At 44.1% G+C, this 21,661-nt stretch overlaps 1 long non-coding RNA gene and 1 pseudogene across 1 annotated transcript in view; one reads left to right on the forward strand and one right to left on the reverse strand.

Moving 5' to 3' along the window:
- Nucleotides 1-1,431: 1,431 nt before the first annotated feature.
- The window catches only part of LOC136648581 (uncharacterized), a 75,671-nt gene continuing 55,441 nt past the window's right edge, over nt 1,432-21,661 (reverse strand). The window contains exon 3 of the long non-coding RNA XR_010794339.1: nt 1,432-1,576. This is a non-coding gene — a long non-coding RNA (uncharacterized lncRNA). The remainder of the gene's footprint in view (nt 1,577-21,661) is intronic.
- LOC136637545 (5S ribosomal RNA) lies at nt 15,092-15,211 on the forward strand (annotated as a pseudogene).

Below are 21,661 nucleotides of genomic sequence, written 5' to 3' on the forward strand. Positions count from 1 at the left end.
GAAGGGTATTGAGAACAAAACGGCTAGTATTATAATGCCGTTGTACAAATCTATGGTAAGGCCACACCTGGAGTATTGTGTCCAGTTCTGGTCGCCGCATCTCAAAAAAGACATAGTGGAAATGGAAAAGGTGCAAAAGAGAGCGACTAAGATGATTACGGGGCTGGGGCACCTTCCTTATGAGGAAAGGCTACGGCATTTGGACCTCTTCAGCCTAGAAAAGAGACGCTTGAGGGGGGACATGATTGAGACATACAAAATTATGCAGGGAATGGACAGAGTGGATAGGGAGATGCTCTTTACACTCTCACATAATACCAGAACCAGGGGACATCCACTAAAATTGAGTGTTGGGCGGGTTAGGACAGACAAAAGAAAATATTTCTTTACTCAGCGCGTGGTCGGTCTGTGGAACTCCTTGCCACAGGATGTGGTGCTGGTGTCTAGCCTAGACGCCTTTAAAAGGGGTTTGGACAAGTTTCTGGAGGAAAAATCCATTATGGGGTACAAGCCATGATGTGTATGCGCAACCTCCTGATTTTAGAAATGGGCTATGTCAGAATGCCAATGCAAGGGAGGGCACCAGGATGAGGTCTCTTGTTATCTGGTGTGCTCCCCGGGGCATTTGGTGGGCCGCTGTGAGATACAGGAAGCTGGACTAGATGGGCCCATGGCCTGATCCAGTGGGGCTGTTCTTATGTTCTTATGACCTTGAGGGCTTTAGGGTTCGAGAACCAAGAACTCTGAGCACCCCAAACCCCCCTAAGTTTGCGACAGGAAACCAACTAGGCAAGCCATAGAATCCTCTTGAAAAACCCTCTGCCTTAGACAACAGGATAGGAGTAGTCCAAATGTGGACCCGTGGCCAATGGCCCAGTAGGTTAAGGGAGTTGCCAGTTGAAAAAGTTTGGGAACCACTGCCCTAAAGGTAAGCAAAAAAGCCTTTAGTGATTACAAACAAACATCTAGAAATGTACTTGGAAGACAAGAAAAAGCAGTGCAGAAGCTGAATCACGGACATATGTGATCCTAGAGTCATACCCCTATAAGTGAACTCCTGGCAAACTGCAGAACACTGGTTTATCCAGCTCCAGAGACTGTCTGTTGAGTTCTTCTGATGAAAACTGGACCTCAGTTGCTTTTCTAAAGCTATCTCTCCTCATTCTTTTTTCCTGATTTCATGTTTATGAAATTTGAGTTACAGGAGTATCAGAATACGATTGCTCAGATTAATACCTAGACAACAAATGCTCTCTTCTGTTCTGACTTTGCTGCATTATTTTTCAAGCCTACTTTGTGCAGGATATTGTGCTTTCCTCCCAGCAACAGACAGGTTTACGTTTTGATCCAAAAGCACTGCAGAGGAATGCGGAGGCGTCATCACAATAAAGTGCACTATTTATTTCAATAGACTCAGAGCGCCATGGCAGTTGAAATGTTCTTGTATGATCCTTCAGGCCTCCGTTGACTGACTGTTGCCATCAGACTGCAAATTGTCAACACTTTGTCAAGATCAAGTGGTCTCTGCATTTCTCACATTTTCAAGGTGAGCAGCCAGCCATTTCACTTTTACTGACTGTGGATTAGAAAGAAACAGAAAATAAATCAGATCTATTGCCTGTCTTAAACTCATTTTGTGGGTTTAGGAAAGCACATTGTTCCCACTTATGCTTACGGGATGCAGAACATTTCTCTCCCAGTGCTCCTCTGCTCTTGTCTTATACATCATCACAGCACTACCTGTCAATTTCCTATTTTCTCATTTTTCAGTCTGCTACTGAAGATGGTCTGATTCAAATTTGTTTACGAGAGCCACACACTTTCATCCTCCTGGGTAGAATTCTTGAATTCTGATGTGAACTGCCATGAAAGTCTTCTCCTAAATAGTTTAAGTGCCAACAGGAAATGCCAACCTGGATGCAAAGAATTCCTTTCGAAAGACTAAAGTAGCTCTTTTGGAAACCTGAGGAAGAACTCCTTTTATTAGGCCAAAGCTTTGTGTTTGGGAACATTTGCCATTAAATACATCAAAGAGTAAGTTGTGACAATGAGACCATTCAACTAGTTGTGGAGTCACAATCCTATATTTCACATAAAGTTGGTAATAAAAATTAGCTGACACAGACATGGAGCACAAGCCTAACCAGGTCTGCTCAGAAGTAAGTCCTATTTTGTTCAATGGAACTTACTCTTAGGAAAGTGTGGTTAGGATTGCAGCCATAGTCTTATGTAAGGGAGTGCACTCCAAGCATTTTCATTTTGGGAGCTTCATTCAATTTTGGTACTCTCAGTTTATCAGTTTCAGGCACATTAAGGTCCTCATCCATTTATTTCATGGAGTATTTATAGGGTTGCAATTAGTTTTCCTTTCCATTTTACTTTTCCAAAAACCTCAAAGCTCTTACTATATATACTGTAGATTTGCTGCCATTTTTTAAATTCACTCTCCCAGAGGCCCCATTTGATACAGGTTTCATTCACTACACAGGCTATACACCTTTTGCTGTCTATACTTGGATATATTTAGGGTGCTGAATCAAAAAATGGCAGTGGTTTTGCAGAATTAGCTCTAATTTTGGGGGTATGGCTTAGCCACCTTTTTTGCTGATTCAAACAACTTCCTTGTGAGGTGGCTATATATAGGGGATTCCCATATCTGTGGATCCCGTATCTGAAGATTCACTTACACAGAGATTGGGTCTGGGCCCCTCCAGTGCACACACCCCCATGTGCACCCCCTCCAGAAGTGAGGGGAGCTCTGAGCTCAGCAGAGGCTGAGGACTTCCATTCCCGGCCTCTGCTGAGCTCAGACTTTTATTTATTTAAAGATTCAAAGCAACATACAATGACAACAAAAATGAAATCTCAAATTCAAAACATATTCAGGGTGAACGAAACACCTCTAAAACAGAATCAAATCACTAAAAGAAACATAGGAAATACAAGCAACAGCAGCAGAAGCAATAAAGTCAATGTCAAATCATCTTAAACACCCACTGCCAGAGGATTTAAAACGCAACTCTAAGCCAATATCCTGCTGGGAATGCTTGCTGAAATAGAAAAGTTGAACACAGTTTCCAATGACACCATTTCTGCATCAGTATTTGGAAATCATACCTTCTACACTGCAACCTCAGGCAGGGCTGTATGTGAACCAGGGCTGTGACAAAAATATTGGCTGGATTCCCAAAATTTAGTCACCTTCAACTGGATGGCTTTATGACGCTAAGGCCCCAAACCCCATTATTACACCACTTGTTTGCTGGTATACGCGCATTCGACTTCCTTTGTGCATTCGACTTCCTTTCCGTCTGTGGAACTCCTTGCCACAGGATGTGGTGATGGCATCAGGCCTGGACGCCTTTAAAAGGGGATTGGACAAGTTTCTGGAGGAAAAATCAATTATGGGGTACAAGCCATGATGTGTATGTGCAACCTCCTGATTTAGAAATGGGTTATGTCAGAATGCCAGATGCAAGGGAGGGCACCAGGATGAGGTCTCTTGTTATCTGGTGTGCTCCCTGGGGCATTTGGTGGGCCACTGTGAGATACAGGAAGCTGGACTAGATGGGCCCATGGCCTGATCCGGTGGGGCTGTTCTTATGTTCTTTGTGAATCAGTGCATGTTACTCAGCAGCAGAAGCTTCAAACCCATCCCTCTCATATTGTTCCTTAAAGGACATTCACTCAGTTTTGAGTATTTGCTTTCATGGAAATTCCGAATGCCTGGCAGTCTACCCCATGGGATGAGGCATCTCTATATCTGTCCTCAGGCTAATTAAACACTCAACATTTAAGAGCCCTTCGTTTACATTCTCCTTCCCTTGCGTGAAAACAGAGTGATGTCACCTGCTCTGACTGGCAGTTATGAGCCTGGCATTGCACAGCCCAGTTCCAAAAACTTTGACTTTTTTTTGGAACATCAGTGTCAGGCCTTGAGCTAAGTCTGAGGTAGGCTGCATCTAGGGGCATCTGACTGCCAATGAGATTCAGGGCACAATGCCAACCAACTTTCCAGCACTGACCTAGCCGCAATGCAGCCCCAAGGTAAGGTAACAAATGTTTCCTTATCTTGAGCAGGCTCCCTTGACTGCCTTCCCCACTGCAGGATGTAGTGCACACCACATGGCACAGCTATTTCAGTGCTGGAAAGGCTCAGACACAGCCGTTGTGGTCCTGATAGGCTGCACTGAATGCTGTATCAGGTAGACAAACATCAGAAGTTAGGAAAATGGTCATGACAGAGGGGTCGTCAAGTACCATTTTATGCGAGTGAGACAAGTACCAGTGCTTAAACTAAGGAAACAAGACTAGAGCAACTGCTATATGGGCCTAGTCAGGCCCCTGTTGATTCTTTGACTCGCCTGGGCTGAAGAACTGCAGGACCAATTCGGGCAGTACTATTATATGACTGGCGTAGCAGAGAGCTTCCCACTGCCTGGAAGCTGCTGAGATAGCACAGGGAATAAGGCTGATATCATCAGCTTTATGAAACCTGACACCTCACATTCAGCCTGTTAAAGGTATGGTGTGGGTTTAGGACATTCAAGAGGAATTTCTCAACAGGAACTGGCCGATCAGCTTCCTACTTCTTTGTCTTGGTACCAAGATGTGCCCAGCTGCAACGGCAGCCAACCACCCTGCTTTCAATCTTGATGCCATTTGACACAGCTTGAAAACAAAAAACCTTTGGAACCATGTAAGTTGAAATGATAGGCAGTGTTGACAATTGCCTAAAGCATTTTGTATTTTCCTACCATTTATGCCTTTCAGAAATATTTTCTTCCCATCACATTTAAATGCCAAGTGATCTCTGATTTCTATCAAAATAAACCCCTGTTTGGGAGAAGGACCCCTTTAGGAGAAAGACGCCTCAGCTCAGAGTTAGGGCAACTGTTTTACCATACAGAAGTTCCCAGATTCAATCCCAGGCAGCTCTGGATAGCATAGGGACAAGAGGCCTGACTAAGACCTCAGAGAGGCACTGCCAGTCAGTGGTCTGATCCAGTAGAAGACCAGCTTCTTTAACTGCAGTATTGTACACTTGTTTTTTCAATCACTCATCCTCTGTGGCTCACACAACCCAGAATGACACCACCCCAGATAACATCAACATATTTTTATAATAAACATATTTATTATTTTTCCCATTTTTATACCACTCTTCCTCCAGGGAGCTCAGGGTGGAGTATATAGTTCTTCCCGTCCTTTTTGTTCTCACAACAACCCAGTAAGGTAGGTGCGACTGAGAGGTAGTGACTGGTTCAAGGTCACCTAGCACCCTTCATGGCTTAGCAGGGATCTGAACCTGAATCTTCCAGGTCTAATTCCTGATCCACTATACCATCCTGGCTCTCAATTATATCCCATTGGCTAGCTTAATGGTGGCATGTTAGTGCAGTCTGTGAGGTTTTTGAGGACAGGGCTGCTGGGCAAGAAGTTAGAGGAAAACAAAACCCTGTTGACATCCTGTTTCTGTGTCCAGGTCTCACCAGAGGAGGCTCCTGAATCTACTTTTCAGTGCTGGGTTGCATTCCTGTAATATAAAATAAACTTAATGAGTGTGTGCAAGCATAATTTTTTTAAATCACACACTGATCATAGCTAATTCCTGCATTTTGGGAATGAGGGGAGTTAGTGATGGGGCTTGAAGGTCAAAGGGCATGACCTCTTGAAGGCCAGCATCTTTCATGTTATGAATTAAGGATCACCATCCCATCAATCAATCACAAGAAACAATGGCACATTCTCGCCAAGAGCAGGCTGACTTTCTCCAGGTCATCTATAACTAGTTGTTGAAACTATTTCTTTAAATTGCGAATTGACTGCCATACCAGTTCTTCCAGGGTCGTCTTTTTTTCTCCACCACTGCTATCCTGATGTTTGTTGAATCATAAATTGCAATGCTTAATATATTTGCTTTAGCAGCTCAATGCTGAGGGAGTTTGTGAAAAGGAAATGGATTAAGGACGAGATGTCAAACTTCTGCGGTTTACATTTAATCTCCTGGATAAAAGTTCTGATGGTTGGAGAGTGTACGTAATGTTAAATTCATCTTTCACTAAAAACCTACTTTATGACAGTAGCATAGCTAGAGGGGGTAAGTACTGCAGGCACCGCAAAGTGCTATGTAAGTGGCCCCTCCTACTCGCCATCAGAGCCATTCCAGGCAGTGAGGGCAATGCACAGGTGACATTATTTGGTTATGCAAGCACCTCCTGTGCATTTCCATCGCTGCCCAGAATAGCTCCAATGGCGAGTGGGAGGGGTCGCTTACACAATGGATTGTGGCACTAGCAGTACTCACTGTTTTTGTCCCCCTCTAGCTCTGCTATTGCTTTATGACATCATCATCCCTGAGAATGCTCAGCCTCTTTCTAGAACTTTGAGACTGCAGACTCTAGAATTTTGAGACTGATACACACTTATCCAGAAGTAAGCCTCACTGAACACAGTAGGATTCACATCCATAGGACTTACTTTCAAGGAAACATTTATAGGATGGTGCTGTAAATTGACCAGGTAATTTCTTTCTGGAAACTTGTTGTTGTTGAAGAGGTGTCAGTAGCAGAAATTCACATGCAGATGGATTTTATTTTTCTTTGTTTTGTCATTGTTTGGGGCTTTCTGCTAAATACCAGGGATTTCCAAGCAGTAAGGGACTTTATACTAGAAGAGCAGCCACATCTGTGTGTTGTAACAAAAAGGCTTAGTGCTGTGGCACCTTCAGGACTGACTGGTTTATAAAGGCAGGGATATTCATAGGCAAAAGCCTTCTTTGGCAGTTGCATGAAAGAGTGGAGAAGATGACAGAGAATGAACACTTGCAGCTGATGTCCAATGGAAGGTAAACTAAGTACTCTGTGAATCTGAAGCGCTCTCCTGCCACAGGTTGCCTGCAAATATAACTAGGAAAACGACATCAGTGAGAGGGAGTCAAATTTGCTTCGATCTGCCTGGAAGACAGTTCGCTGAAGATCTCCCTTCTCTTCATCCACATCATAGCCTTGAAATCCAGTACCATTCATCACACCAAGAAGGCAGCAGAGAGCTCAAGCTCTTGTGAGTGTTAGCTTCCCTACATCCCATTGTTGGATAAAAACTGGGACTGCAATCCTATCCACACTTACCTGTGAGAAAGCCCCATTGACCATAACGGGGCTTCTGAGTAGACATGGCTTGGTGTATGGGTTGGATCCTCACATTTCCTTCCTCCCAAGGAAACTCCTTTTGCTGCAGAAAGGAAATCTTAGGATTTAGCTTGTTGGTTTCCAGCCAAGGTAGCCCATTGCCATCAGTCCCACCAGAACAAAAGCCAATGGGACAATTTTAATGAGCTGGGGTGTCAAACTTTATACACAATAAATAATCTATCAGTAGCTGGAGCATCAAAGACCTGAATACCAAAGAACTACTGAAGCACCAATGCTAGAGAACTAATTGTTGTGGAAGCCATCCATAACCCTTAAGAGATTCCTGTTCTGCAACTTCAAATTCCAGATGTATTTTTAATTTTAAAATGTGTTTTTGGGTGCAATCCTGATTGGCAGATGGGTCTCTTGCACTGGCCCATCACCGCTGCAAGTCTCTTGCAAGTCTCTTGCACTGGCCCATCACCGCTGCAAAAGTGCCATAAAACACATTTGTGCCGACTTAGGAGCAAGGAGGCCGGTGCATGGATGTGCACCAGCCTCCGGATGCTGGCCCCATTGGGCTGGCAAAATGGATGAAGGAGATCTCCAAATCGAGATATAGAAATGAATAACCAAGGATGCAACCTTATGCATACTTTCCTGCGAGTAAGCTCCACTGAAGACAGTGGGACTTACTTCTGAGTAGACAAGCATAGGCTTGTGCTCCTAACTGGTGTCAGGTAGTTTCATCATTCTCTTTCTTGAAATCTGGGTAATTCTCTTCTATTGTTGGCATGCAACAGCATTTTTCACAGTAGCCTTCCCATTACCATACCATATTTTAAACATAAGGAAGGGGGTGTGTGTGTGTGCATGTGTGGATAAGTGCTCAACACTTAATAAAATGCCCCTCTAGAATTCACCACTCTCAATGGTAATGAGCCAATTATTCCCAAACACAGCCTGTAGCAGGGTGGCTATTGCAAGACATTATCTGAATCCCAGTCCTGACATTTTTTTTCTGTTTCAAACACATCTCATGTAGTTGATACACATGGCAGGGAACTGATATTGCCAAGGATTTATCAGAGGTGAGACAGAGAGAGACCGTCTCTGGGGAGATTAGAGTCTCCTTTCTTCCTTTGCTCTGCTGATTCCACCAAAAACAATGGGGATTTGAGCTTTGGGAGCTTGTAAAACCCCTCCATCTTACCTCCAGCTTAATGTCCCAGCTGTCAGGTTTTCACTTGTTTACCTTGGAGCCTAGCTTCAGGACTACAATAACAGATATAATTGGAGCAGGCCAACTGTCAGATAGTAAAACAAAACAAAGAAAAAACCACACACACACACATTCAACAGAAGGTATTTCTCTGCAGTATAATATAGCTAGGTGTATAAATGGCACTCACCGGCATAACACTGAGAGATGATTAAAGATTCCTTCTACTTGCATTCTTTATAGTCCAAACAGACCACAGTAGGGCTGGAAAATTATATGTCAGTGCTTGGGAAGTCCTTCAGTGTTAAAGTTTTCAGTTGCTACTGTTGCTCATCATGTTAAAAGAAAAGAAACTGCCACCCTTGCACAGAACCAGAGGCTGGTCTAGCTGAGCAATACCTTCCCCATCATGTGGTCTTGAGTACACAAGACCCAGCCTTCCAAAAAAAAAAAAAAGGGGGGGGGGAGAGGAAACAGAAGCCTGATTATTCTTCACTGAAACATGGTATACTTCATCTCTGGACTCAGGGATGGTGTCAGGAGTCAGCATCATTAGACAACTACCAAGGTCCCAACACCCTCAGAATGACCCACTGCTTCCTCAAACAGTTCTGCCCCTTATCCCTCCTGCCCTGGAACTTCCTCCCTGATCATCTAGGGATGCCTCTTCTGGTACTTACTTCAGATTCCTCCTCAAAACATATGTTTCTTGTGAAGACGTTGGCATTACTCCCTAGCCCAGGGGTGTCAAACATAAGAAAAGCCCAGCTGGGTCAGGCCAAAACGCCATCTTGTCCAGCCTCTTGTATCTCACAGTGGTCCACCAGATGCTTCAGGGAGCACACAAGACAACAGGAGACCTGCATTCTAGTGCCCTTCCTTGCAACTGGCATTCATACTTTTAAAATCAGGAGGTTACACATACCCATCACAACTTGTAACCTGTGATGGACTTTTCCTCTATAAATTTGTCCAATCCTCCTTAAAAAGCATCCAGGTCAGATGCCATCACCACATCCTGTGGCAAGGAGTTCCACAGACTGACTACATGCTGAGTATAGAAATATTTTGTTTTGTCTGTTCTAACTCTCCCAACACTGAATATTAATGGATGTCCCCTGGTTCTGGTGTTGTGTGAGAGGGAAAAGAACAACCCCCTATCCACTCTATCCACCCCCTGCATAATTTTACATGTCTCAGTCATGTCCCTCCTCAGGTACTTTTTTTCTAGACTGAAGAGCTCCAAACGCTGTAGCCTTTCCTTGTAAGGAAGGTGCCCATATAAGGCCCGTAGGCCAGATATGGCCTGAGGAAGTTCTTTATCCAGATCCTGTGATAATTGGGCTGTCTCAGCATCACAGTTAGCTGCTCCAAGCTACTGAGTTGCGACGTGATAATCGTCAGAAATGGCACTGCTAAAAGGATGGTGCTGGGAGAACCCAATTATTATGCGAGCCACCCTTTCAGCAGCACCACTTCTGCCAAGGTGTCCCTGAGATGGCCCTTTTCAGATTACCTCTCAGCTGTGGAGCTACAAAGTGATGCCTCAGCAAAAGCAGCACTGCAGAAAGGGTGGCCTGCATAATTGAACTCCCCCATATCTTGAAAGTATGATCAGGATTTGCATATTTTGTCTTCTGTCATTTGCCACTAATATGTTCCTAAGAGAGAAAAAAAGGGCATATTTTTGGTCATCACCTGCTTAATGATGTCAGCTCCTGCTTAATGACACCACTTCCAGCCCTCAGAAGGTGCCATGAATGCTGTTCAACTCACTGTATGAACTGAGTTTGATACCCCTAACCTAACCCCTTTCCTTATTGCAATGAAGAGTAAATATATGTACACACTGGCGTGGCTGGGGGGGATGCACTAAGTTTTACAGGGAGCCTCCCTGCAGCTTGCAAGTGGCTCCTCTGTCAGGGTTAGAACATAACCCAGGTTAAATTTGCAGGCCTGAATAAGGTAGGGCCTAATGTATGCGAAGTGCTGAGTCACCAGGACTCAGGTGTAGAGTAAGCCAGCTGATGAGTCATGCATCATGAGACAGGGTGTGGCAGGAGGAGGAGAAGACACCACCCATCCTGATTCCTGCACAGAGCTTTATAAGAGACTGAGGGCCGTCATGTGTGTTGTGTCTTTTGCTGTCTCAGCTTTGCTTTGCTATTGTTGTAAATTTGTAAATACAGACTGAAATGGTGATGGATTTCCTCATGTCTGTGTACTCTATGTTGTGGGCTGTGTCCTTGAAGCTGCATTCCCACTGACCAGCCAGATAAGGAGCTACTTCCTCCTTGACAGCCTCCCCCTCCCCTTGGGAGCCATTTGCCTCCATTTCCCCCCACCCAACCACCCACATGGCTCCCAAGGGGAGGGGAGGAGCTGCTTGCACACTGCAGGGAGACTACCTGCAAAACTTCATGAAAGAACTGCAATTTCTTCCTGTATCTTCCCCTCTGTAGTTCCAGCACCCTTCCTCTGTAGTCTCCTACAGTCTTCCTCTGTATGTCTGTTCTAATTGTGAGCCCATCAGGGCAGGTAATTGTCTATTTTTCTAGTCAAAAGCACTGTGCTATATAAATGACGGTGCTATATAAATGCTAAATGAATAATATACCACTTACAAAGATAATATGCCATACAGTGGCAGGGAAGACTTTTTTTTAATGGAATGTAGATTTTAGACAATGTAGATTTTTCATTTGAATTAAAGACTATAGAAATACAGAGACACCCAGTTCAGTTCAGTTCAGTAGACCTTTATTGGCATAAAATACAGAGAAAGAACAAAACAAAACAAAAATATACAAAGACACCACAACATAGACATCAGTCTTTTCCTCACATACTGCCCAGAGTTCCAGAGCTCTGCCTGGCAATTACCCCAGATAAAAAGGCAGCGACCCTATCAAGGGTCTCAGAGTCAGATGTGGAAAGGAGAGACTGAAGCATGATTGAGTCCTCCCAGCCCTGCATCCTAGTTAGCAAAGGGCCTAGATATTTCTTGCGTGAGACGTCATGAAGTGGGCAGTAGAAAAGGGTATGTGTTATGGTCTCAATACAATCCCTACCACACTTGCATTTCCTCTCCGAGTAGGGAATACCACTGAACCTGCCCGATAACACGGCTGATGGAAGAGCATTACATCTTGCAAGTGTGAATGCTCTCCGAGCCTTTGGGCACTCCAGGTGATAAAAGAAGGAGGCCAGTTTCCCAAAACTGATTGGAACATGGAGATAGAGTGGAGAGCATGTGGTTCTGGCAGCACTAAACAGCTCTTGTTGTTCGATGTCAAGAATTCTTTCTTTGATGATTCTGTAAGCAGCATCACACCCAATCATGCCTAGCTCTGCAGTGTCCAGCCCTATTGACTTGAGCTTGGTTAGAAGATCAGTGATCTCTAATGGCAGGACTGAATCCGACAATAATTGGAGCATTAGACCAGAGGAGGTAGGGTTAAATAAAGTCCTAAACCAAAATTTCAGTAATCTAAGCCAAGCAGTCGTCTTTAGCCGAATTAACCCCACCTCAAGACACAGAACCGAGTAGGGAACGCACCTGGGTAAACCCAAAATCTTCCGCAGAAAGGAGGCTTGAATGCGTTCTAATGGTTGGGTAATAGCCTTATACCAGACGGGAGAGCCATAAAGGACCAGGGAAAGAATCTTTCCCTTAAATGCCTCCAGAGCAGCTGGAACATAACCATTGCCGCAGGTAAAAAAGAAACGGGAAATAGCTGAGGACGCCAGTTTGGATGCGTTCTGCACTGCCTTACGATGAAAAGCCCAAGTGAGCCTGTAATGGAAGTTGATTCCCAGGTACTTGAAATGCTTAACCTGCTCCATTTTATTGCCATTACAAGACCACTTAAAAGCCTTCCATCTATTGGCAAATATCATTATCTTAGATTTAGCATAGTTGATTTGCAATTTGTTGGACAGAAGATACTCTTCAGTGCGATTCAGCAGACGTTTTAGGCCAATCCTAGTACGGGATATCAGTACTGCATCATCCGCATACAGAAGTAGCGGCACTTGGCTTGCGCCAAGCTTCGGGCAATGGCTATCTACTTCCTTATGGGGTAAGGGATGGGGCAAGGTCGTTTAGAAACAGATTGAAAAGCATGGGGGCAAAGACACAGCCCTGTTTGACCCCTTTGTTGGTAGCGATGGAATGAGTTAGATTCCCACTCCAGGAGCGTCTAACCCTGCATGAAGTATTTAGATGGAGGGACCTAATCAGCAGCAACAATCTTTTATCAATCCCCATGTTTTCCAACTTGGACCAAAGAAGCTCCCTATCCACAGAATCGAAGGCACCTTTCAGATCAAGGAAGGCTACATAAAGGCAAGCCTTGCATATCCTAACCTGCTTTTTTCATTTGAATTAAAGACTATAGAAATACAGAGACACCCAATGTACCACTTCAGTACTCAGCTTGTGTGAGTACTCAAAAGGAAAAGGAGAAGAAAATATTTATAAGAATAGTTGACAGGCACAGTCTTTGTTTTCTAGCACAGAAAAACACTAGTAACCACATTGGTGTAGCTGCCAGAGACCATAAATCTGCTGTTGTTTCATGTTACTGCTATTTCTTAGAGTTGTTCTAATTTCCTTTTCTCTCTCTTTCTTGTGCAAGCTCTCCGTGGAATTAATGCTGTTTACTCTCAGTAGAACGCCACTATTTCCAGACAAAATTTAATATAGATTTTACTAGACATATTTAATCTGAGTTTTCATGGGAAAGGCATAAAAGCCTGCAGACATGATACTCTTGAATAACGATGAGATATGATTTATAATCAAGGGATTTGGTTTTCACTGAAGGCATTTTCTTTGTTTTTGAAAAAGATGAAATGTTTTTGCAGCCAGAAAAAAACTGAAAATATGATTTTCTTCATGCACTCTTGACATCAACATATTTATTACTAATGAAGACTCCCGTCCCATCAGGCCATGCAACTCCTTATGCTCTTTCTCTGTGAATAACCTTGTCAAGCTCACTGGAAACAGTCACAGTACGAAAATGGCATCATAATTCTAAGTCTTGGTAGTATCAAGATTTCTATGATCCTCACACCTATGAAGAAGGTGTAAAAACTAAAAGGGAATGTGAAAAATCATATATGCCACCCTGAGCTCCTTGGCAGGTAGGATACAAACAAACAAACAAAGGAGACTCAGAGCCCAATCCTGAGCTCGGCGCACCGACTCACTGCTAGTGTGCACTGTAAGGCACTGTAAGGCCGTAAGGCATGTTTGCAGGCCCTAGCACTGGTGTTCCGCTGCCTGGCAGTTTCGCGAACCGCCAAGCAGCAGTGAGGTAGATGAAGGCATAGGGGGAGGCAGGGAGGGGGTGTTTCAGGGCAGAGGAAGGTGGAGGGAGGGCAGGGAGAGGGTGGGAAGGAAGTGTGCCAGAGCAGGGATTGGGGCGGGAGGGAGGCGGGACCTTTGGGTGGGCAGAGAATCAAGTAGCTCCATTGCAGGGCTACTTGCTTTACCGGGGGGTGTTATGTGAAAATCTCCTTTTCCCTTCCAAGCTGTGATTTTGTATGTATTATGGACTAAAACTCATGCAGGTCAAACCTCAGAATACAGGACACCCTTCCCCCCAGTACACTTTTCCAAGGCCCTGGTAGAAGTCACAAGTTTGCACAACCTCTAGCAATGCAGGGATGCCTCCTGATTCAATCACTGTTATGCAAAACAAGCATGCACCTCATGTGTGGTGCATGCTTGTGAGGAAGCATGTGAGGAAGAAGTCTATTGTTCTATTGTTGTAGCTTTATCACTCTTAAGCACCTTAGGCAAACTGCCTCCCCCCCCCCCAGGTCAGCCATGGCTGTTACCTAGTCATCATGTTCTTGCATGCTCCACGTGTCCTACTGTGTATACTGAGCATGCGCACAGCTCTGGGATACATCCAGTCATTCTAGGTCAGCTTCCAGGTCAGCCAAGCCCCTTTTAAGAGAGAACTCCGCCACATGGCTCTCTCTCTGGCTGCCCCCTCCAAGGCAAAAGGTCCTCCACAGGACTCTCCCCTCCCCAACTGCTCCCCAGGACAGGTAATTATCCTGCGTTTCTGAAATTCTTTCCCTTCTTCCCCATCTATTCCTCCCTTCTTCCCCCATCTTTAGTTAGCAAACTGGCTTAAACAGATTAAGGGACCCCTAAAATCCTTCCCTACCATCTATCCATTTCTGATTCCTTCTCGGATGCACCAAATACATAGCACATGCAACCACCATAAAAACTAGGTACATTTTTCAAGTACTAGAACCAAGAAATCTGTATTATGTTTACCTATGTGTTTTTGTAATAAAAATATAATTGTTGATTGAACGTTATCTTTCTCCCAGTCTCCTCTTTAAGCTATACAAGGGATTTTCTCTGTATTACGCTGTTTTGTTATCCAGCCTGCGATCCTATAAAGTTTCCAAAAGGGTAATATAATAATTCCCCTTAAAACATAACAGCCCTTTTTGGTAACAGGGGAAGGGGAAAAAGATAGAATACAAATATTTCAACATGGTTAGTTTCATTGCATTCTGCATTAAATTACCCACTGAATGATACATGATGGTATTATTTGAAAATATCAAGATTTTCACAGTTTTGGCCAGTAGTTGAGGCACGCAGTGCAGACCACACCCCAGACACCTCCTAGTGACACCACTGAATATTGTTTCAAATACTTTGTGTAATATCACCTTAATTCATAAACAGCTACATTTTCCTAATAGCAACTGTTACCCTGCACATGCCCAATCTCGTCTGATCTTGGAAGCTAAGCAGGGTCAGGCCTGGTTAGTACTTGGATGGGAGACCGCCTGGGAATACTGAGTGCTGTAGGCTTGTACCATAGTCTTTCGAGACTGAAGGTTGCCAACCAATTTATTTTGATGCCTTGCAGGCTTTGAGGCCTGACACTTAAGTCATTCATTCAGATCAAAGAAAAATCCTGCACATTTTCTGATATGTGACTTATATGTTGTGTCAGAGAACCCACTGAAGTCAGTGGCAGCCATATGCAACAGATGGGGGAGGAAACCAGGATTCTGAATTCTAAAATCCAGATTCTCAGTGCTGGCATTGCTACAACTTCTAGGGTCAATTCAGAGAGTGTAGTGCTGCCTGAATTGGCTCCATGTGTTTAAGAACATGAGGTGCATTTCCTGTATCCACCCCTCTCATGAGAGCTTAATTCACTGCTTAAAAAGAACTGCCCCTCTGCATATGATTAAATTGTAAAGTTCAGGCAAAGGACTCATGAAATAAAACAGCCTTCCTTCCCCATGCAAAGGAAGGGGGCAGGTCATTAGCGCTCATGGCATAAGCATGTCCTTAAGTGCACTGAGCCTATATTGGGGGCATAGAATCAATCCACTGACTGGCCAATATGTCAGACCTGCATTGTTGGAAATGAGGGGTCCATTCTCATTGGATAATTCTCAGAGCAAAGTTGTTTGTTTGTACAACCCCCACTTTGGAGAATCCCAGTCACTGTTGAACTTGTCCTGGCTTTATCAAGTGTGTAGCAACCACAAATAATGCCATATTTATTCTGCCCCTCCTGTGTTCATTCCATTGATTCTTTATAGAGTTTGACCTGGTTAATGAAATCACCTCCCACTTTTGCTAAGCTTTCCTTTCAACATCTGCTCCCTCATAAGAACAATTCACCACCTAAAGTCAAAGAGAATGTAATACTGCATTAATTTTCACTGGGTTTCTGTCATGGGGATAAACAGATTTTTTCCCCCCACATTCCATTCCTGCCTGAGGTTCAAAGGAGCACTACACATATTTCTCCTCTTTTTGGTTTTAATTAAACTCTGCTTCAGCTCAAAAAGTTAAGTGCAGGTCACTTTTCACTGAGATCAATATAAAAATGCTATAATTGGAAAGAGAGAGAGAGAGAGAGCTTTTTTCCAGTCAAAGATTCCAGTGGGAGGGAAGGCTTGTGATCTGGGTTAAACTGACCAGATTTCTAGGGCTCAGTCTCATTAACTTTGCCAGCTCCATTTTCTTCTAAGGCCCAGAAATTCTATGCAGCCTGCCTGCTGGTATGTGTATTGTTTAGTTGAGATGTTGAAGACATTCTCTCCAATTGGGTTCAGAAATGAATCTTGAGAGCTTGAAACAGCCCACTGGAAAGAAGGGATGAACTTCCTTGGTCCCCAAGGCTCAGTTTTGAGCTTGGAGCTTGAAAAAAAATCCTACCAGCAATTCAGATATGCAAATATGCCCTTTCTTCACCCTCCCAGGAGCAGTGGTGAGCAGTAAGCAGTAGGTTGTGAGGCTACTTTTCTTACTTCTTTCCTGCAGGGTTCTGGTGAGTGGTGCACCAAAGGTAAACCACGGTGCTGCCTGAAAGTTATGGCACAGCATGTGCTCTGCCAATTAGCTATGGCCTTTCTCTGAATTATGTGACCATCACCAACACATCCAGACTTTCAGAACAGAAAGTGCAACATGCAATGTTCTCAGTGTACAAAGGGGCTAATGGTTTGGATGTGGAAGACATGACCGCAGGAGGTGGAACAACCTTCGATGTGCGGATTTTGAAGCATTAAGATGCTACTGTTGAGTGTACAGTCCATAAAAAATAAATGTACTGGTAATTTAGAAAATGGCTATCAGACCCTGTTCAAACATTCACATGATGATATCCAGTTGCGCATATTAAGACTCAGTTGCTGTTTCTTTAGTCACGTTTAATCATTCCCACTGCAAAAGAAACTAATCCCAGAAGTAGGAAGAAAAGTACACTGTGTTCTCAGAGCCTTTCTAGGTAATATCATCAGGAAGTACAGATTCTTGCAAAAGAAATTTGGTTGGTGATTTGCAATCTAATTTTTTTGTTTTGTTTACCTTGTGATGAAAATCAACACAGTGCAGATGTCTTTGGAGCGGCCAGCATAACACATCAGGCTTCCTTCCCTGTCTGTTGAAATCAGATGTCAAACTACAGCAAGTCCCTTCTCTATCTTATCCTCCCTCCCCGCCTTTTCTATTTAGGCAGCCTAAAGCTCCCACCAGCACACTTTGCATGGCTTTGTACCTTCCAAGCCAGAGTATTGCTGCCATATAATGTCAGTGAGTTTTGTGGTGCTGGAAACAACTGTAGAACTCCTCTCCAGAGCCCTTAAAAATACTGAACAAGCCCTGACTGGAAGGCCAACAATGCCCTTCCCTGCCTGCTTCCTCCCCCTTCGGATTTTCTCCTTATGGTTAGTTGTGTTGCACTGAGAGGGCTATTTCTGAGAGATGGATTTGCCAATAAATGGACCATTAATATAAATGATATCCACTTAGCATGGAATGGCATTCTGGTCATTTTCACAAGACTGCTTTGCTTCCTTTTAGAATCATTTACTATTTCTGTTTTATGTAACCACCATTTCAAGTTTATGAAGTCATAATCTTTTGTGGAATGTATTGGCATACAGAACAAAGTCAAATGACAAAAGGGGAGAGAGGAATCTGGAGACAATGAGAAGGAATAGATATTGCTGTCAACAAAATGCCACAAAATGCCACAAAATGAGCAGGCTGAAGCAAATTATCTGTTATCACAGAGAGAAGCCAACATTTTAAAATGGAACATAGTTCTTAACGGCACTTAAAATTATTCCTAACTGTAATTGACAAACTTGAAGACAGAGGTACAAAAGCTTAGGTTCAATATGTACTACAGTATTATGGTATTGGCTTTCTTGATAAGGATTAATGGGCCTATCCTATAGTTTTGCCTGAGAAAACTAATGGGTGATAAGGGATACAGCAAAAATTGTTCTGAATATCCTGGAATCTCTCCGCAGCCTTTGGAATGTGCGACCAATCAGGATTTGGGAGAAGGAATAAGAGACCGATATCTGCAGTTCCAGTTCGGAATTTGAAAGGAGGACGTGAGCTGGCTCTTTTTAGCTGGGAGTGTCCTGGAATGGAAGCAGCTTGAGACTTAAGGGGTGGGATGAAGGTCCGCCCTAGACTAGGACAGGCTTGCTTTTTGTGTATGCAGGTGACCATTCACTCCTCCCCTTGACAGACTCACTCCCTCTTTGTAGCCATCCACACAATGAGGTCCAAGTGTGTTCTCCTTGCCCATCACGTTCCTCCACTCTGAGCTGCAGACAGACACCAATCACGGTGACATCACCAGCTGGTGGCTTTACAAGGCACCCTTCAGAAACCGCAGAGATGCACAAAGAGTTCCTAACAGACTAGGAAAAAGGGAATTGCCTGGCTGTTTTTTTAACCACTAATCCGGTTTGGGCTAGTTGTCAGAACTTTTTGAGTAAACTAGAATTTTTTTTTTAAAGGTTAAAGGCTGCAGCAGCATTTCCATTTATGGCATAGGCTTGTGCTGCAGATTCCAAAAGGTGTCAGACCTTTGAGTTCAGCCCCAGCAGTAGTTCAGCATAAAACCGCAGCACACATGTGTGTGGTTCTTTAACAGCCCTCCCCCAGTACACCTCACACTAGCACAGGCTCAACCTTCTATGTCTGCTAGCACAAGTGAACAATAGAATGAATCCGTCTACTATTAGCCCTACCTCCTAACCCAGGGGTGTCCAAACTTTTTGGCAGGAGGGCCACATCATCTCTCTGACACTGTGTCGGGGGCTTGGAAAAAAGAATTAATTTACATTTCAAATTTGAATAAATTTATATAAATGAATATATTAAAGCTGGAACTTATATGAATGAATGAAGATCTTGCAATAGCTCAAGGCCTATAAAAGGCCTTGCACAAAGCAAGGCTGGCCTTTCCTTTACTACTGCTGCTGCATCACAGAGGTAAAAAAAGCAAGCAGTGGAGGGAGCCCTTGTTCCACAGCTCATGCGAGAGGTCAAACAGTTGGCCGTCAAGCTGAGGGTAGTTGTCTCAGGCCACAGTGGGCTCCAGCAAGTCTCCAGAAGGCCAGAGGTTCATTGGAGACTGGAGGCTCCCCGCAGGCTGGACTGGGAGTCCTTGAGGGCCGCAATTGGCCCCAGGGCCGGGCTTTGGGCACCCCTGTCCTAAACCTACTACAATCCAAGCCAAGTACCAGATGTTTTCAAGTTGGTAACCCTAGAACCTTTCAAAGGGGTAGCTGCAGTGGTATTCTATTGCAGAAGTAACATACTTTTGCAGACTGGTGCTATCTTGAAAAGAAAAACAGTGTGCTCATGCCATGTCTTCTCTGATCTAGCCTAGTTTATTGGATGCAGCTGAGACTGCTGGATTTCCATTTCACATGATTAGCAGCCCAATCCTGTTGGGCCCAGTCAAGAGCAAAATACATGTTGCACTGGTGGCAACTGCTGGAAAGCAGCCATACAGGGCACTGTAGCAATGTGCAGAGTAGCATGCTGCCCGAGCGCCAGTGGGAAGGCTGGAGCCTTCCCACACATGTTAGGGAATCACTGGCCACTTGCCAAAGCAGGTAAGACAGCGGGGAAGGTAAGAGGGGGTGAAACAGGGTGGTGGGGTGGTAGAACGGGGTGGGAAGGCTGCAGAACGGGTTGGATCCAGTGGTGATGGAGCATACCAAATCCAATCCTCTCTAGCAACAGCCTCCCTGACCCCTTTCTCTCCTCAGACTTGCCCCAGAGAAATCCTCTTTCCCCTCCGAAGCCTCTCAGTCTGCCCCCCCGCCACTAGATGCAACTGAATCAGCGACAGGGAGAAGGATAGGATTGGGCTAAAAATCCAGGACCTTCCATATTGACAAATTCCAGAGCGTAGCCATGTTAGTCTTTGGCACCTTAAAGACAAATAGTTGTGACATACACTTTTATGGATTAAAGCGTATTTCATCAGAGGCAGCATCCTTTAGTCATTCATCGGGATATGCACAGCGGGCAGATTTTGAGTGCCCCCTTTGTGCACCTACACATGCACACAGATAGATAATTGCCACAAGAATAATTCCAATAACACTCCCATGGAAGCAAACCTTTTGATGTGGAACAAAGTCTGTGGATCCAACAGCAGCCTAGGCTCTTATTAATGAATCAGCCCAAGGACTGGCATGTGAATATGTAACTCACATGCATTGTTTTTATGTGTATGTACTTATGGAGTCAGATCAAACAGTAAGGCTATGAGCACCAAGTATGAATTAAGAGCAGTGCCAGTCCCAAATTACTGGTGACCCAGGGACAAACCCTGAACTTGCAAGCCCCACTTGGCATCCTCACACCCCCCCAAGTGTCCACTGGATGCTATCACTGCCACCACCACTGAGAATGATCTGGCCAGATCCCAACCTAGTCCACCTCAACCTTGATTAAAAGGAGGATGAAATGTCTGCTGCATTGTACAGGCATGATACTAATAAGCCCTTGTATACTGCTTTTAAGTGTTCAAAGTGCTTTCCAAGAATTATTCTGTATTACTTTATCTATGTATTCCCAAACATTATCTTCACAAGTGTTATCCATTATTTAGAATCACCACTGTAGTAATATAGAACTTTTGAGAGGAAACTATACGCAACAAGGACTTTTAAAAAATCAAAATGGGCCAGTTGTTCACAGGTCCAGAAATTGCATGCTTGTTCGATATTTAAACTATTCCGAGCACAGGTTTGGGTATTAAAAACACTGAACTGTTGGAGTTTTTTCTGGGAAATGAAAGGTCAAGTGGTCTGGGAAGTATCAAAAGTGTCCGTATGACAGACAGCCTTTACGACTTGGAGAAAAATGTGTGGACAGTCTCCCCACCCCCACTCCCTTCTTTGAATGAGCTCTGCTGCCAAGAATGCTGTTTATTGCTAAAGTAAAACATCATAAAGGGAATTGCTGCTGAGCAATCTGCCCATGGATCATCCTAATGGACAAGGTTACAAATTATTCTGATGACCCTGTATACATCCCGTAGTGTGTGTCAAGGCACTGAGCTCTGTAGAGTACAGAATGTAATAGCAAATAACCAGCACTCATCTCAGAGCTATTCATTATCATCAGAAGTGCTGCAGAATGAACGCCAGGCAGTTTCTTAGCATTCCCAAGCATAACAGGGAGCCTCTCTCTTGAGCTGTGGTCTTCTGGCTACCATGTAGAGTGGAAATTGTTTTGTGGGAAGGAAAAGCTCAAATTCTCATAGCTCAAATTTGCTTTCAAAAGTACAACTTTCCCCCCAACATTCCCTACTATGGATGCTTCAAGCCTGCCCAGTTAGGGCCCCACCAAGCCAAATGTGGCCCTCTAACCATTATTTTGGTTTCTCAGATTCTTGCCTATCCCCTTGTTCCAGGCAGGCAACAAAAACAGAAAGTTAATCAAACCCAGTGGGCTGCCAAATATGGCTGGGCA

The sequence above is a fragment of the Tiliqua scincoides genome, chromosome 1, assembly GCF_035046505.1.
Source record: "Tiliqua scincoides isolate rTilSci1 chromosome 1, rTilSci1.hap2, whole genome shotgun sequence".
NCBI classification, from domain to species: Eukaryota; Metazoa; Chordata; class Lepidosauria; order Squamata; family Scincidae; genus Tiliqua; species Tiliqua scincoides.